General features: G+C 30.4%; 1 long non-coding RNA gene across 1 annotated transcript; it reads left to right on the forward strand.

Annotated features, from left to right (window-relative positions):
- The first annotated feature begins 9,482 nt into the window (after positions 1-9,482).
- LOC145296839 (uncharacterized) lies at positions 9,483-14,600 on the forward strand. The gene is made up of 2 exons (XR_013870038.1): positions 9,483-11,388; positions 13,348-14,600. It is a non-coding gene; the product is annotated as an uncharacterized LOC145296839 (long non-coding RNA).
- Positions 14,601-16,055: the final 1,455 nt, after the last annotated feature.

Consider the following 16,055-nt stretch of genomic DNA (forward strand, 5'->3'; position numbering starts at 1 on the left):
CAAGCCCGTTCCACGGCAGACATCCTCACTGTAATCTCTGAACGCATATACCATTCACTGGACAAAGCGGGAGAGGGAAGAGCGGTAGCTCTAGATATATCTAAGGCTTTTGACCGGGTATGGCATGAGGGTCTCCTCAGGAAGATTAGATCTTACGGTATCACTGGTAGAATACTAAACGTAATTAAATCCTTCTTAGATAAGAGAAAAATCCAGGTTGTCCTCGACGGTCATACATCTAAACAATATGATATAAATGCGGGAGTGCCCCAGGGATCTATCCTGGGACCTCTGCTGTTCCTGATATTCATAAATGACCTCCCCGACAAGATTGCCTCTGAGATGGGGATATATGCTGATGACACCACACTCTATAGCAGGCATGACAGGAAAACAAACGAACATATATCTAAAGTAACGGCAGAAACACTAGAGGATGACCTCCAATCAGTAGTGGAATGGGGACAAAAATGGATGGTAACGTTCAATGCCACCAAGACAAAACTGGTTTCATTCAATAATTACAAGAAACCTTCTCTACCACCTATAGCAATGGCCAACGACTCTTTATCTGAGAGTACGTCTCTCAAGCTCCTTGGCCTAACGTTCACTGGAAACATGAGCTGGAACAGTTACATCGAGGGCATTGCCAGGGCCGCTGCAAGGAAGGTGGGCTCTCTCTACCGTGCTAGAAAACTTTTAACACCCGAAAGTATCCTGTACCTCTATAAGGCCACTATTCGCCCATGTATGGAGTATTGCTGTCATATTTGGGCCGGTGCATCGGCTACTAGTCTCTCGCTCCTTGACAGGGTTCAAAAGAGAGTCGCAAATCTGATAGGCCCTAAACTGGCATCAAAACTTCAGCCTCTGTCCCATCGTCGAGACGTTGCATCCCTCTGCCTGTTCTACAAGTACTATAATGGTAAATGCTCTGAAAAACTGCAAGCACTTGTGCCCCCACGACGTGAACACCCTCGACAGACCCGACAAGCTGCAAAATCCCACCCCCACACTGTAGAGATCCCTAGATGTAAAAGATCCTTCTACTCCAGTAGTTTCTTCCCCAGAACTGCTAGACTTTGGAATTCCATTCTGGGTCACTGCTTCCCCAACTGTACTGACATGCATAAGTTCAAGTGCAACGTGAACCAACATCTCGCTGCCCTAATCCCTACATAGTACCCCAGTAGATGTTTCCCCTGATAGTAGCCCCCTACACCAAAGTGGCAATGTGCCTTGTTTGGGGTGAAAATGTAATAAAAAAAAAATATAAAAAAAAAATTACTTCCAAGATGGCGTCCATCCTTATTCGGTTCAATAAAAAACATTTTATCTTATCACGACAAAACTAAACATGGTCATTTTATTTTCGTACATTTAAGAGAAAACAACACAAAATTTTTGCACATTACCTTTTCAAACGTCCTATTGTTATATCGCAACAAAAACAAAATAAACATTGTGCTTCTTTTTCCGTCAAACGAAATCAAAACGAACATAGACGTCATATAGCAACAAATATGAACATTTTATTTCTGTAAACTTTCTGTCATATTGCAAAAAAAAATTGAAAACTAGTAACAGTCGATCTTCAGATTAAGAGTTCATTTATTCGAACACGAAAAAATACAAAACATTCTCAGTGGCGATTTCACATAAACATAGCAAACAAGTTTATTATTACATATCGTATAGTTCCTACTTATAATTTGCTTTTTTAGAATATACAACCATCATTTAAAAGTCACTTCATCTAATCATCCACAGAAAGCACACACTCACGTTAAATTTAATGTACACCTGTAAAGTAAAAGAGAAAAAAAGGTGAAAAAAGCCATCCATTTAGCCGTTGTGGTCACGGCAACTTATGACGTCGCGGGCGGTTGAAATAAGGTTAGTCATCACAAGGCATATGATGACTTTAGAGAGGGATCAAGCGAGTGAGCTTTAGAGAGAGAGAGAGAGAGAGAGAAAGAAAGAGAGAGAGAAAGTTTTTGATGGACTAAATTCATTGTATTTTCAATAAAGAAAAACAGGAAATACTTTTTCGGACAGTTTTTAATATGGAAATCCCCCCCCCCCTGCAAAAAAGAAAATGTGGCTCATTATTTTTTGTGTTGATACGTAGTTTTTAATGTTTTTTAGTTGATAACAAAAAAGTTATCACGAGCGGTTCACAGAAACATTTTTATGTTTTCCTTCTCATTTGTTTGGATGTTGGGGGTGGGTGGTAGGGGTTTTTATCAACTATATAATGTGTATAGTTTAATAGGTGTTTATGCTGTTGTTCCGTGAGTAACCCGCTGACATTTACCGTTTAACAGTTTAAAAAATTCTGCATAAAAGAAAGAAAACAATTGAAGCTGTGGTAACGTTGACTGCTTACTTACCGGCTTCTGCGACTAAAAATTCTTTGTCTCAAAGTTGTATTAAGAAGCAGAAATTTATTAAAGAACGAAAACATGGAATCCTATCCTAAGGAAATTAAAAGAAACTTCTTCCGTGCAATGATTGAAACCAAGTATTGCAGTAAAAAAAAAAAAAAATTTAATAATTTTTTTTTTTTTAATTACTGCAATACTTGGTTTCAATTATTGCACTTTTCATCGTCCCAAAAAATAAAATAGAAAAATAATCTGTAATAAAGAAATTAGGTGCATTAAAAATAATGCAAAATTCACCGTTTTGGTGAATTCTATTAAGAGAAACCAACACACCCAAAAGTGACAAAGTCAAAATAAGTTTCTTTTCTACCTGGCTGGATAAGTTTTGTGGTTTAATGTATTTTAATGCTTTCATTCAGTACATCAATAGCCACCACTTATAACAGTCATAACCTTATAACATGTAACAGTTACATTGCTTAATATTCGGAACACTACTTATTGGCGGAAAATTTAAATGTGATATTCGTTTTCAGCATAGCCGAAAGTCGTTAAGTTGGAGATCAAGTAAGATTTTACAAATATCGACAACTATTTTTCCTGTTGGCTGGTTTTGTGTTGATCTACCACAATGATTAAATAAAAATTACCAGCTATTCTTCAAAAGTGGCTATAAATTGGGTGCTCATTTCATATTAGATTAATATAGAAAAGTGATCCCCCACTTTTTAGAACTATAATTCCTTCATATCAAAGAAACTATTTGTATCCGGTAATTTTAAACGTTAATGTCGTTTTCAACGCCCATGAATAGTAATAATTTTAAAGACTGCACCTAAAAAACAAAAAAATAAAAATAAACTAAAAAAGCAAAACAAAAAGAAAACACCCAAAAACAAATGAAGCCTTTTCGTTTCATTTTGAATTCTAAAAACAAGTAAAAAGGAAAAACAAAACAAAAAAAAAACAAATAAAACTGCTTGAATTCGATAATAAAAAAAACTGAGAAAAATGAAAAAAAAAAACAAGAAATGTTACCCATATTTATCTCAAGGCATATGGTGACTTCAGAAAGGGAGGGAGGGAGAGTATGAGCATGTAAGTTGTGAGGGGCTAAATTCGTTGTGTTTTCAATAACGAAAAGAAGGAAACTCGTTATCGGACATTATTAAATATGGCATCTCCAACCCCCCCCCCACACACACACAAAAATGAAAACTAAAAGAAATGTGGATCTTAATTTTTGTGTTGTCACATAGTATTGAATGCTTTTTATGAATTAAAACGAAATGATTTAATTTATTTTTTATGAATTAAAACGAAATAATTAAGTTTAATTTTTTATGGATTAAAATATGGACGAAATAATTTAATTAATTTTTTATGGATTAAAACGAAATAATTTAATTTATTTTTTTATGGATTAAAACGAAATAATTTAATTTATTTTTTATGGATTAAAACGAAATAATTTAATTTATTTTTTTATGGATTAAAACGAAAAAAATAATTAATTTTTTAATGATTAAAATGAAATAATTTAATTAATTTTTTAAGGATTAAAACGAAATAATTTAATTTATTATTTATGGATTAAAACGAAATTATTTAATTTAATTTTTATGGATTAAAATGAAATAATTTAATTTATTTTATGGATTAAAACGAAATAATTTAATTTATTTTTTATGGATTAAAACGAAATAATTTAATTATTTTTTTAAGGATTAAAACGAAATAATTGAATTTATTTTTTATGGATTAAAACGAAATAATTTAATTAATTTTTTAAGGGTTAAAACGAAATAATTGAATTTATTTTTTATGGATTAAAACGAAATTATTTAATTTAATTTTTATGGATTAAAACGAAATAATTTAATTTATTTTTTATGGATTAAAACGAAATTATTTAATTTAATTTTTTATGGATTAACACGAAAAAATTTTTTTGATGGATTAAAACGAAATAATTTAATTTATTTTGTATGGATTAAAACGAAATTATTTAATTTATTTTTATGAATTAAAACGAAATAATTTAATTTATTTTTTATGGATTAAAACAAAATTATTTAATTTATTTTTTATGGATTAAAACGAAATAATTTAATTTATTTTTTATGGATTAAAACGAAATAATTTAATTTATTTTTTTATGGATTAACACGAAAAAATTTTTTTTATGGATTAAAATGAAATAATTTAATTTAATACCGACTGTCATAGGTTTTCGGGTATGCATACAATGAATAAACAGCCAACCTCTCCATGTTAAGAACAACTGTCGGAATAGACACTCCCAAACTCCGAATGTTAAAAACGGCTTTCTGAATAGAGACCTCCAACCTTGTCAACATACACGAAAACCTATAGACGTTGACATGTTGAATGTGAACGATGAGTTGGGCGTAATTGTAAAAATGTACTAAATTTAAAACGGTATGAAAAAAATAACATGCTAATATAAGTCCATAAGTAATAGTTCATCTAACATGTTTATATTCCAAAGGACAGTTTGAATAATTTTTTCAGTTGCGTTTGTGCTGTATTTCTGCAATTTTCAATAAGTTCACAATTATAAATGAATTCGCTTGTATTTAAAAAACGGACGGTAAGACACCACAAAAGTGGACCCTGCACACGCGTATGTTTTGCGTAAAGACATAATAACGATGCTCCATTACGATAGAAGTGCGCATGCGCAAACAGGATCTCTTGTTTTATTTACTCTTTTTTTTTTTACTTAAATAATTTTTCTTTAACGTTTTTCGTGCGTTTTACGATATCTTTTTTTATTGAATTATTCGGTTTGTTATCCTTCATTTTTCGTGCATGTTCAGTGTTTTTATGCACCATACCAGTTCTAATTTATTTATCACAAACTAAACCATTTTGTTTAAATATTTTTATTACAATAAATTTAAGTTTTTATAACATGTCTTCTCAATTATTAAATCATTTCTCTCTGATAGGTTCATAAGAGTAGTAGTTAAGGGCAAAAATCAGAAGCTCACAGTATTAATGCTAGAGTCACTCAGGGGTCCATCCTGGGCCCAACTCTTTTCCTGATCTACATTAATGATCTTCCAAATGACATCCTTACATCATTCGTAGACATTTTTGTTGACGACACTACCATCTATGGTAGCACATCTAAGACAGTAAACGACCAAGTTCTCTCCGATTCTCTCTCCTCTGATCTTGATCACGTTGTACAATGGGGAAAGGAGTGGCTGGTTACTTTTAATGCATCTAAAACCAAGCTTCTATCTTTACATCATCAACATTCTGATCCACATCTGGCATCAATTAAAATGAATGGCTCTCGTCTTGGGGAGGCCTCAAGTTTTGACAGGCTTCTGGGCTTGACCTTTACTCCTGATCTTAAATGGAATACGTACATCAAATCTGTTGCCAAGGCTGCTGGAAAAATGGTCGGATCCTTCGTTCGATCCAGTAGATATCTCACTGCTGATGTAATTCTCTATCTAGATAAGAGCCAGATACGTCCAAGGATGGAATACTGTTGCCACATATGGGCAGGAGCTGCTAGAAAAGACTTGTCCTGCCTTGATAGGGTTCAAAATAGACTTCGTGGCCTGGTGGGAGATGTCCTTTTCTCTTCGCTGCAACCTCTATCTCACATAAGAGATGTTGCGAGTTTGTCTCTTCTTTATCGTTATTTTCATGGAAAGTGTTCGACTGAGCTTCAATCTATGGTCCCCCCTCGCCAAACTTTCACAAGAAATACTAGACTAGTTAAAAACATTATCAATAATTTCCCCACTCTTTATCTGAGCCTTAACCTAAACATAGATTCCATGATCAAAGCTTCTTTCTTAGAACTGCACGCCTGTGGAATTGTCTTCCGTTTTCCTGCTTTCCAGCTGTCTATAATATGGTTGTCTTCAAGTCCAACGTGAACAAGTTTCTGATGAGCCGTTCCACTTAAGTTAACAAATTTACCGAACTTCCATTACTATCGATTACTATATTGTCCTTTTGACTACTCTACACTCTTTAACCCTTATCCTTGAGTGGCCTATCGTCCTTGATAAGTGGTAACGCCTATGTAAAAAAAAAATAAAATAACAACATTTAGAACAAATTTTAAGAAAATACTCAATATTTGTAAAAATAAAATTTAACAAAATACTCAAAGAACAAAGTTTGTTTTCTTTCATTTTTTTCCGAGCGTGTTGAGTTTTTACGCACCATTCGCCAGTATGACTCTTATCGTAGCCCCGCCGCCGCCGCGTCGAATCTACTCAAAGCAGAATAAATGGCGCGCTGCCTTAACTGTAAAACCCAGTTGGATGTATAAACATCGTTTCAGCTGCGCGTACATTTTCTTTTCTCCACCCACGCAAATTCGGTGAGCTATAAGCGAAACTTAACCCGTTCACACGGACGTCATAAGAAGCATCTTACGTCATAAGAATGTTATTCTTTTCATCCAATCGGATTACAAGGAAACCAAATTTTAAAAATATGTGTTTTTCTGAAGGTCTTCGTGGAGTCGGTTGGAAATGTATAAAAAGGCATTTTTGCGCGCAAACGAATCAGTCGATCTCTAGGTGTATCAGAAAGTGGCTATTAAAAATGATGATCAGAACTTTAATAATTCAACTTACTATCTTTCGAAGCTTATATCTACTTGAAAAATGTAATTCAGACCCTAATTTCTTTTCAATTAAAAGACCAAATTTAAAAAAAAATACAACAGGTTTAATAGCAAATTATGCAATATTTGTTTTTTAAAGCGGTTTTCTTTAAAAAAATATATAAAGAAAATCAACATATTTTGACTTGCTTATATATATATATATATATATATATACCAAAAAATCACCTACCTAAAAAAAAACTATTAAATGGGTAATTCCATTCTTCATTTTTAAGAATTTATCCATATTTATATATTTAATTCTGTGTATTTTTTTTTTAAAGTGAGAGTCGTAGAAAATCCCATTTTCGTAACGTGTTTTGCGCTAAGCTTAAAAGAGCTCCTTCTGCTAATGTGAAATTTATCAAATATGGATTCGTCAAAGGGACATAAATAATGTCCGTTTTTTATTGAGTGTGTTCACCAATATTAGTATTTTTCGTCCCCCGTAGTTAAAAAGAAACGCACATTCACTTATAAGTTTTTCCCCTAAAACAAAAAATCCAGTTCATCGATTTTTTTAAAATTCTCTTAATGAAATAAACGAGTTTTTGATTGATATATTTTAATACTTCTTTATCGACTGATTTTTTTAAATATATAAAAAAAAGAAAACATCGAATTAAATAGAAAAATTTGCCGTCAGCGCTTGGTATTTATTTGTATAAGCATAACATGAGCTTTCATTTAAAAAAAATAAATCAACGTGTTTAAAAAAAAAAAAAAGGTTTTACACTTTGGATTTTACGGGTAAATTTCCAAAAGCCTATTCTTTTTTTTTGTTTTTAATTAGAATATTTTCTTTATAAATCTTTTATCCTCAATTTGTGATATATAAATCTTTGGTACATAAATTAATTATTAAAATTTTAATAGACATTTCAAAATGGAGTGGTGAATTTGAAAAAAAAAACGTTTGTCTAAAATATTATATTTGATTTATTGGGAAGAGCATAAAATGCACATTGACCCTGAAAATACCGTAAAAATTGAAATAATAGAAAAATTTTGATAGATTTTTAAATTTAAAAAATTGAAAAATATTTAACTCGTAAAATTCAATTGATTTCATTACGTACAAAAATGGCTGCATGAAGGCACGCCGGCATTTTGTAAACACTGTTTTTTAAAAAATAAAAAATAATATTTCTATTATTTTTTAAACAACTTTAATAGTTTATTTTGGAAGTATATTCCATACAGAAAATAAGCAACCCACTTTAAAAAGAGAAATTACAATTTTTTTTTTTTTAATATTTTATTCGCAGTTTTCTGTCAGAGCTGTCAAAAATTCCTCCAAATTTCTGATACTCCTAGTCGATATCAAGTCAGCATAAATAACATCAACGTCGATTTCCGTCTGCGCGGACGTTAAACGCGCGCACGTTCGACAATTAATTCCTCCACGTGTAGACAGACTTTTTATTTTTACCCTTTTCTACCTCTCCGCTAAAATAAGCGACGGACTCTTATATTGTTTCATTCTTCCTCAAAAAGCACTGTTTTCTTCATTACATAGCAAAAACATTTAATTACCTCGGTCGCAGGTAGAGACTTTCAATTAAGAAGAAACTTTCTTATCTTCTCTTTTCATTCATTTACATTATTTAAAAAAAAAATTAAAAAATTTTGTATTCAATTTATCCATTCGTCTCAGTCATCTTTGCTTGATTGTTCAACTCCATTTTCACACTTGATTTTTATCATCATTATTTTTTAATTTGCGGGATTAAACATTAGGTACCTCCAACGCGCGTGCCGCAGTTTTAACCCCCCCCCCCTGTATGTAACACGATGTAACTGTAATTAATTTATTGTTATCATCCTAACTATTTTACTATTTAAAAGAAAAAGCTTCAAATAAACTGCTAATATTTTAATTTTTTGTACAGCTTACAAAAATAATGAAAATGCGAGACAAAAATCGTGTTTACATTATCGACGCATTAAAAACGACGTGTTTTAAGCCGTTGTAGTAACGTGTTTTAAGCCGTTGACACATCTATGTTTTAAAAATCTAGCAAAAATAAAATAATAGTCATATTTACCTGAAATTTTCTATATTTATTCGTTATTAAATAAACTTACATATTAAAAGTAGGTTTCGTTAAATATATTAGAGGAATTCTTAGGTGTTCTACCCCCCCCCCCATATTTTATGTTAGTAAAACTGAAAAAAATAAATGTAGGTCGATAAAAATTCAACATTTTTTAAAGCTGGAAAGATCAAATAAATAAAAAAATAATTATATATATATATATATATATATATATATATATATATATATATATATATATATATATATATATATATATAATCCCATAATTTTTTCACTTACCTCAAAGTTGTAAATAAAATTGGACATAAAATCATTAATATTATGTAAAAAAAATAATAAAATGAACAATTTTTCTTGATTTTTTTTTTCTCTGTAATATAATTATTTGAATTTGTGGGGGTCGTCAGGCCTTTTTAGATACTAACTTCCTCCACAAATAAATAAAAATAAAAAGAAGAAGACTTACATGCAAAACAAACGGAGGTTTATTCACAGAAACCAACCATTAACAAATAAAATATAATTCTCTTTATAATGAGTTCAGAAGTCCTTTTTAAGTGTTCGTGTAAAAAAAGGAGAATGTCTTTTTTTGTTGAACTGTTCATATGTTAAAACATGGTAAGAGAGGCAATAGGTAATGTTCGCCTGTGAAATTGTATGAAGCGCGCGGAGCGGTAAAAATGGAAGAGTGATAGTAACACGCGTGGAACGTCCGAATGGAAATTCAGTTGAGAGAGTGATTTGATGTTTGTGTGTGCTTAAATACTATTTGGACCGGCTCCCAGCGAGCTTAAAAGGAAAAGTTTAGAAAAATGTCCTCGGAGAAATCCCATTGGACGGACACATCACGTGGGGTGCTCTGTACTACGTCCGCTCGTTTTGAGTCAATTTAATATATAAGGCCACGCCGGAATTTGCGTGGGAGTTATTTTTTATTTTTCACGCGCCAGCATAATCATAATCATACTGCGCACCTAAATTGTATTTATTTTTATAACAATTTTTTATCCGAATCTTAACCGTGTCAACTGGCACAAATTACAACTAAAAAAAATCGAATTCTAAAAAATAATTATTTTTAAAGCTTTAAATGATATTAAATTCAAATATTACGTGATATGAAGTTTAAGCCGATTTTTTATATAACAGGTTTCCCATATTAAAAAATATATATTCATATAATATAATATATGATTATTGAGATAATAAAAATTGCAAAAGAAAAATCGACCAAAAAAAAAAAAAATTCGTTTCGATTTGATTATTTAAAATGACAGAGGTCAAAATTTGCGTTTATTTAAAAAAAAAAAAAAAACAAAGAAGACAGAGATCAAAATTTGCGCTTTTTTTTTTTTTTTTTTAAATATACAAAAGCCTGTAAGAACAAGCATTTGTAGATACATGTATCAACCGAACAGGTTAAAATTCAGTTATCATCTGTCTAGTTCGTTATTAAAAATTTATTTGCTTTACAAAAGGTAAGTTTTATATTATTTTTTATACATTTTATTGCTCATTTTTTTTATTGTATATTTTATTTATTCAGAAATTTCTGATAAATTTATCGTTTAATGTATAAATTTTGAATTCTTTGCGAGCTTTTTTTCTTATATCTTCAAATCATTAACACGGACTAGTTGTTTTTCGTAATATATGAGAAATTACTTTTTTGTGAACGTATGCACTTATTTTACCGTTCTAAAATAATAGCGATAGTAAAATAACGCTATTTGCAAATAAATTTTATAGTGCTAATGTTCTTCCATATAAATTACAATAAACACACGAACTGATGACGTCGTATTTTTTGTTTAGAATGATGACGGAGTACACAACAGTTTGGAGGTACCTACTAAATATCGACACCCATTAGTCATGCCACACTCTGTATGATGTCTTAAATTACAATGAGTTAAAGTTTTTAAATACTCAATGAACAAAAAAAATTATTTCAATAAAAATAAAATACACTAGCGAAGTGGAGTGCGCACGAATAAATGAAAGAAATGAAATTAACATTAAGATAAACATGCGCATGATGAAAAAGGTTATTGAAATAAAATAAACACATGCACGAAAAATAAGTAAAAAAAACAAAAAAAAGAATGCGTAAATATAACAGACAAAGTAAATTAACTAAATTTATTGAAAGAAAAATTATTTAAGTAAAAAAAAGGCGTAAATAAAACGGATCAAACTGTTTGCGTCTTCACACTTCTATCACAGGGGAGCGTCGTTATTGTGTCTTTACGCAAAACATGCATGTGTGTAGGTACGTGAAAGAAAAATTCAAAGTTAACATATCTCAAAATGGAACAGCTCAGCAGAAAGAGTATGCAGAGACCATTCTAATGATACTTGAACCACCTCTGTAGGACAAATAATAAGAAAGTTACAACAATTCTAAAGCTGAAATTTGAGGCTAATTTTTGACAATAGAATCAATGGATTTCCTTAACAAAGTTGTGACCGATATCAAGATTTTTCACAGTTATTTTGTCATAACTTTCTTATTTCTTGTCCGATTTCAAAAAGACAAATATCACTGGAGAGCTTATTGAATGGAGAACAAGAAAAATATATTTTGAAAGTTTATTAATGAATTATTTACAAGATTAAGAGGTGAAGGGGGATGCTGGGGCGGAAGATGTAGTCAATTACTAAGGCAATATTACATCCCCGCATATGAAGTCTGCTAATTCTGATTTTTTTTTATGTCAAAATAAACTGCAGAAGCACCGTTTTTTTATTTCTCATCATACAAACACCAATAAATATAATTTTTTTTTTTTACATTTCTCATGAACTTTTAGCATATAAATTAAAATTTCGGGTTTGTATTACTACTGTACACATAGATTCGAAAAAGTTGTCAAAAAAACAAATATATAACAAATAAATGTTATCAAAGGCAAGATAAGTTACTTTTCTACCTAACTGGATATATTTTTCGTGTTTTTATTCAGCTCGAATACAGTGTTTATCGATGTATTGGAAAATTCAAAATGGCGCCCGACACTCTCTTTAACACGTTAAGTTCAAGAAAAGATGTTATAAATAATAAACTAGACAAAATACTGATAGAAATTCGCTCATTATATGTTACCGTGACATACGTTGGCATATATTCGGTGTTTTTTTAATAGTATTTTGTCTAGTTTATTATTTATAACACCTTTTCCCAAACTTACCGTGTTTAAGAGAGAGTGGTCGTTATTTTGAATTTTCCAATACAACGGTAGCACTGCATGTTTTTCGAACTGAATAAACATGTTATATTGAATAAAAACAAAAAATGTATCCAGTTTGGTAGAAAAGTAACTTATCTTGCCTTTGATAATATTTATTTGTTATATATTTGTTTTTTGACAACTTTTTCGAATGTGTACAGTAATACAAACCCAAAATTTCTTTTAAATTATTAAAACTTTTAGAATTTAAAGTTTGCAAAATGTGCATAATAAAAAATATATTCATGAAAGTTTTATTTTTTAATTTTAAAAATAACTCTTGTATTTTTTTTTAATTGTAAATTTGTTTATTAGTTTATTATAGAAAAAAAAAGCAAAGTAACAAAATGGAAGAAAAAAAAAAGCAGCTCGATAAAATGATAAAATATTTTGCCGGGGAGAAATGTTTTGGTTTAAAGAAAGTAAAATAATTTAAATCCTAAAAGTTCATTATGCTGAAATAAATTTTAATAATTTAAAAGAATTTTTTTAGCCAGCCATAGTTTAGCGTCATTGCCGTTGTTGGAAAATATTTGTAAACAAAGTGCGTAGGTTAACGATATAGCGTTAGTGAAATTTTGAAAATTTTCGTAATGGCTTCACATTTTAGGTAAACTCAAAACCAATGAAGGTAAAGTCATATAGGCTTCATATTTCGCACAAATAAGGTTTAATATCTATATTAACGAATATATATAGTTTCAAAACTATTACAACTTACCTTCAGGTCTAATAATGATGATTTAAATGACACAAAACTTCACTTAAAAATTTTTTACACTTCTACTGAACGTATGGAAATAGTTCAAATACCAGCATGTAGCGAAACATGTGTGCTACCTCATCAGTATCCCTGCGGTGTAGTTAACCCCCCGGATATAGGTGGTAGGGGCAAATTTATGACACATACCTCAGTGCACAGAATTACGGCTTACTCAAGTTATAAATGCCACTTAACCCTCGCAAAAGCCTTGGCATTTTCACATACCTAATGTGTGCAGGATCTATTTTCCTCGTATCTTACGAAAAATACTATTTAGTCAGTTGCGCTTTGTTGTATAATTTTATTTATTACCATCTTCGAGACAGTAAATATAATAATAAGTTGGTTTTCAGGCAAAGACTGTAGGTGTCGTATCTGGTCTGCACGTTCATGCTCATAACGAATGCATATGTACAAAGAAAACACACACATGCACGCACTCAAAGCAAACACACACGCACACAAGAAAAACAATAAAAAAAGAAACGCACACGCATATGTATGTGTAGAAGCACCAACGCACGCGTGTCCAAGTTTACGCGGCTTAATAGTTTTATCGCACACGCACAGACACACGCATACACAGACGCACGCAAGCAAACAAAAAAAGACACGCACGCACACACGTGTGTACATTCATTGTTGTTGGCATTTGTTGAGATTTTCGATTCGATCCTATGTCTGCTTCTGAATATGCACTCTTCAAATCTCCAAACTGAAAACCAAAAAAGTAGTTCCTTTGAAATAATAATGTAAAAAATGCTATTCATGTTAAATGAATAAGGAACATCCTTACTTTATATTATACGTAGGAATATATATATATATATATATATATATATATATATATATATATATATATATATATATGAGCAAACAGTTAATAAAATATGTTAAAAACACTTTGAAATGAGTTAAAAGCATATTTAATCTGAAAAGAAAACACTAGATAAATGGATAGTCCTTAATCCGCGGAGTTTCGAAGAAATATCTACTTCTCATCAGAGGGTAGGAATTAGCAAAATGCGGGATCGGATTTTGCAAGCAGAAGTATTTGATGAAACAACAAGTAAGTCAAAGATCTTACTTGAAAACAAAATAAGTTAAACAGAGGGAATATGGTAAAGAAATAGGTGATTACACATTAATGGATAGTCTGGTGGAAGATAAAAATCCAGTGACGGTAAAATCCAAATGTAAAACTTCAAGAAAGTTAAAAGAATTTCCATTTGTACAAGTAAAATCCAAGGAAATCCCGTAATTGGAAGAAGATGGTCCATAATAATCCAAACGCAGAAATCCATGGAATAATTCACAAAAATGTGTACAAGGAAAAAAAATATAATATTAATAAAAAGAAAAAATGTGCTTTTCACTCTACTTCCGAGACATAACTATAAATAAAAAAGATCTGGGAAGAGAAAGGAGAGAGAGAAAAAAATGATAAAGTTAAATATAAAATATAAAATAAAGGGAAACAAAAGTCAAAATGACCCAGACAGGAAATGTTAAAGGCGCGAAAATATATATAGGGCAGAAAAATATAGGTCAACTGAAATGTACAGGTCATCACTTAAAAAAATGTCAGCAAGAGTTGTTAAACGACACTAAAAGGAAAATAAAAAAGGAAAATAAAAATAAATAAATATATAATAAATAAATAGAAAATAAAGAATAAATAAATAAAATAAATAAATAAAATATCATAAAAAATTAAAATATAATATATAATATAAAATAAAATAAAATGAGAAAAAATTTTTTAAAAAATAAAAATTATTTAAGGGGAGAAGAAGGCCGATATCTGCAATTTCAGGGAAAAAAAGTAAGTAAATTCATATAGTAAAATTTAAGTAAATATACATACAAGATATGAAAGTGTGGGTAGATTGATATATTAGATAGATAGGAAAGTTTAAAGAATAAAACAGAAAATGTAGATAAAAAACCGGCAATGCAAAAAAGAGATAAAGAATTAAAATAAAGGATTATTAAATTATAAAGCATTAAGAAGTATGTCAAAAAACGATAAAGTTAAAGAAAACATATTCTTTATCTATATAAAGGGTAAAAGTAATAACTATGTAATTTCAAAATTGCCATACTTAAATTTGGACTAATGTTTACAGAAAGAGATCAATTCATTTTTAGAATTTATTATATTGTTACTTTGAGGGGAAGTAATTATAGTTATAGCTTCGGTTGTGCTGAGGCGACATGACTTAGAGGCTGGAGTATAAGACTTAACTTTTTCTATAATAGTCCATTTCATTGAGAAGGGAGTATTGTTAGAGTTAATTAAAGTGGTTAGAGAAGTCCCTTGGTTATTATTAGAATTATGGTTGTTAAAAGAAGAAATGTGGTTTGATATTCTTTTCTTTATTAATGTTGAAGTAGCGCCGATATATGTATGTACTTTATTAAAAGCTCGAGTCTGGTATTAATATTAATTTGCTGATTTGTATTAGTTAAATAGTTTGAATTTTGTTCATAGTGTTCAATAAATGGTGGGACAATGTCTGTATGAGGACTATTTTGGAGGGGATAATGAGTGTTGTTAGCGTTAGGATGGCTGTTAGGAGAAATATTGTTATTCTAATTATTATTATTATTATTATTATTATTATTATTATTATTATTATTATTATTATCATCATTATTACTAGTTGTATGATTGCAGATGGAAGGGCTGCTCGAATGGTATATTGGATTAGTAACTATATCAGATGGAGGATGGGAAGAAGAATAACTTGAAGACGAAATATTATTGTCTGTTATGGGAGGATTGCGTGGGAGCTCTGTAATAGTGCAAGGATATATAACATCTTTATGGATACAATCATTATTGAGTGGGCAAAGATGTTTGTTATTACAATTACAGTTAGTTTTGGGTTTAATTGAGAAACGTTTTTTGGGGCTGATTTAATTTTTTTTTGTTATTAGATG

This window comes from Euprymna scolopes, chromosome 17 (assembly GCF_053919585.1).
Source record: "Euprymna scolopes isolate OS-2025 chromosome 17, ASM5391958v1, whole genome shotgun sequence".
NCBI classification, from domain to species: domain Eukaryota; kingdom Metazoa; phylum Mollusca; class Cephalopoda; order Sepiida; family Sepiolidae; genus Euprymna; species Euprymna scolopes.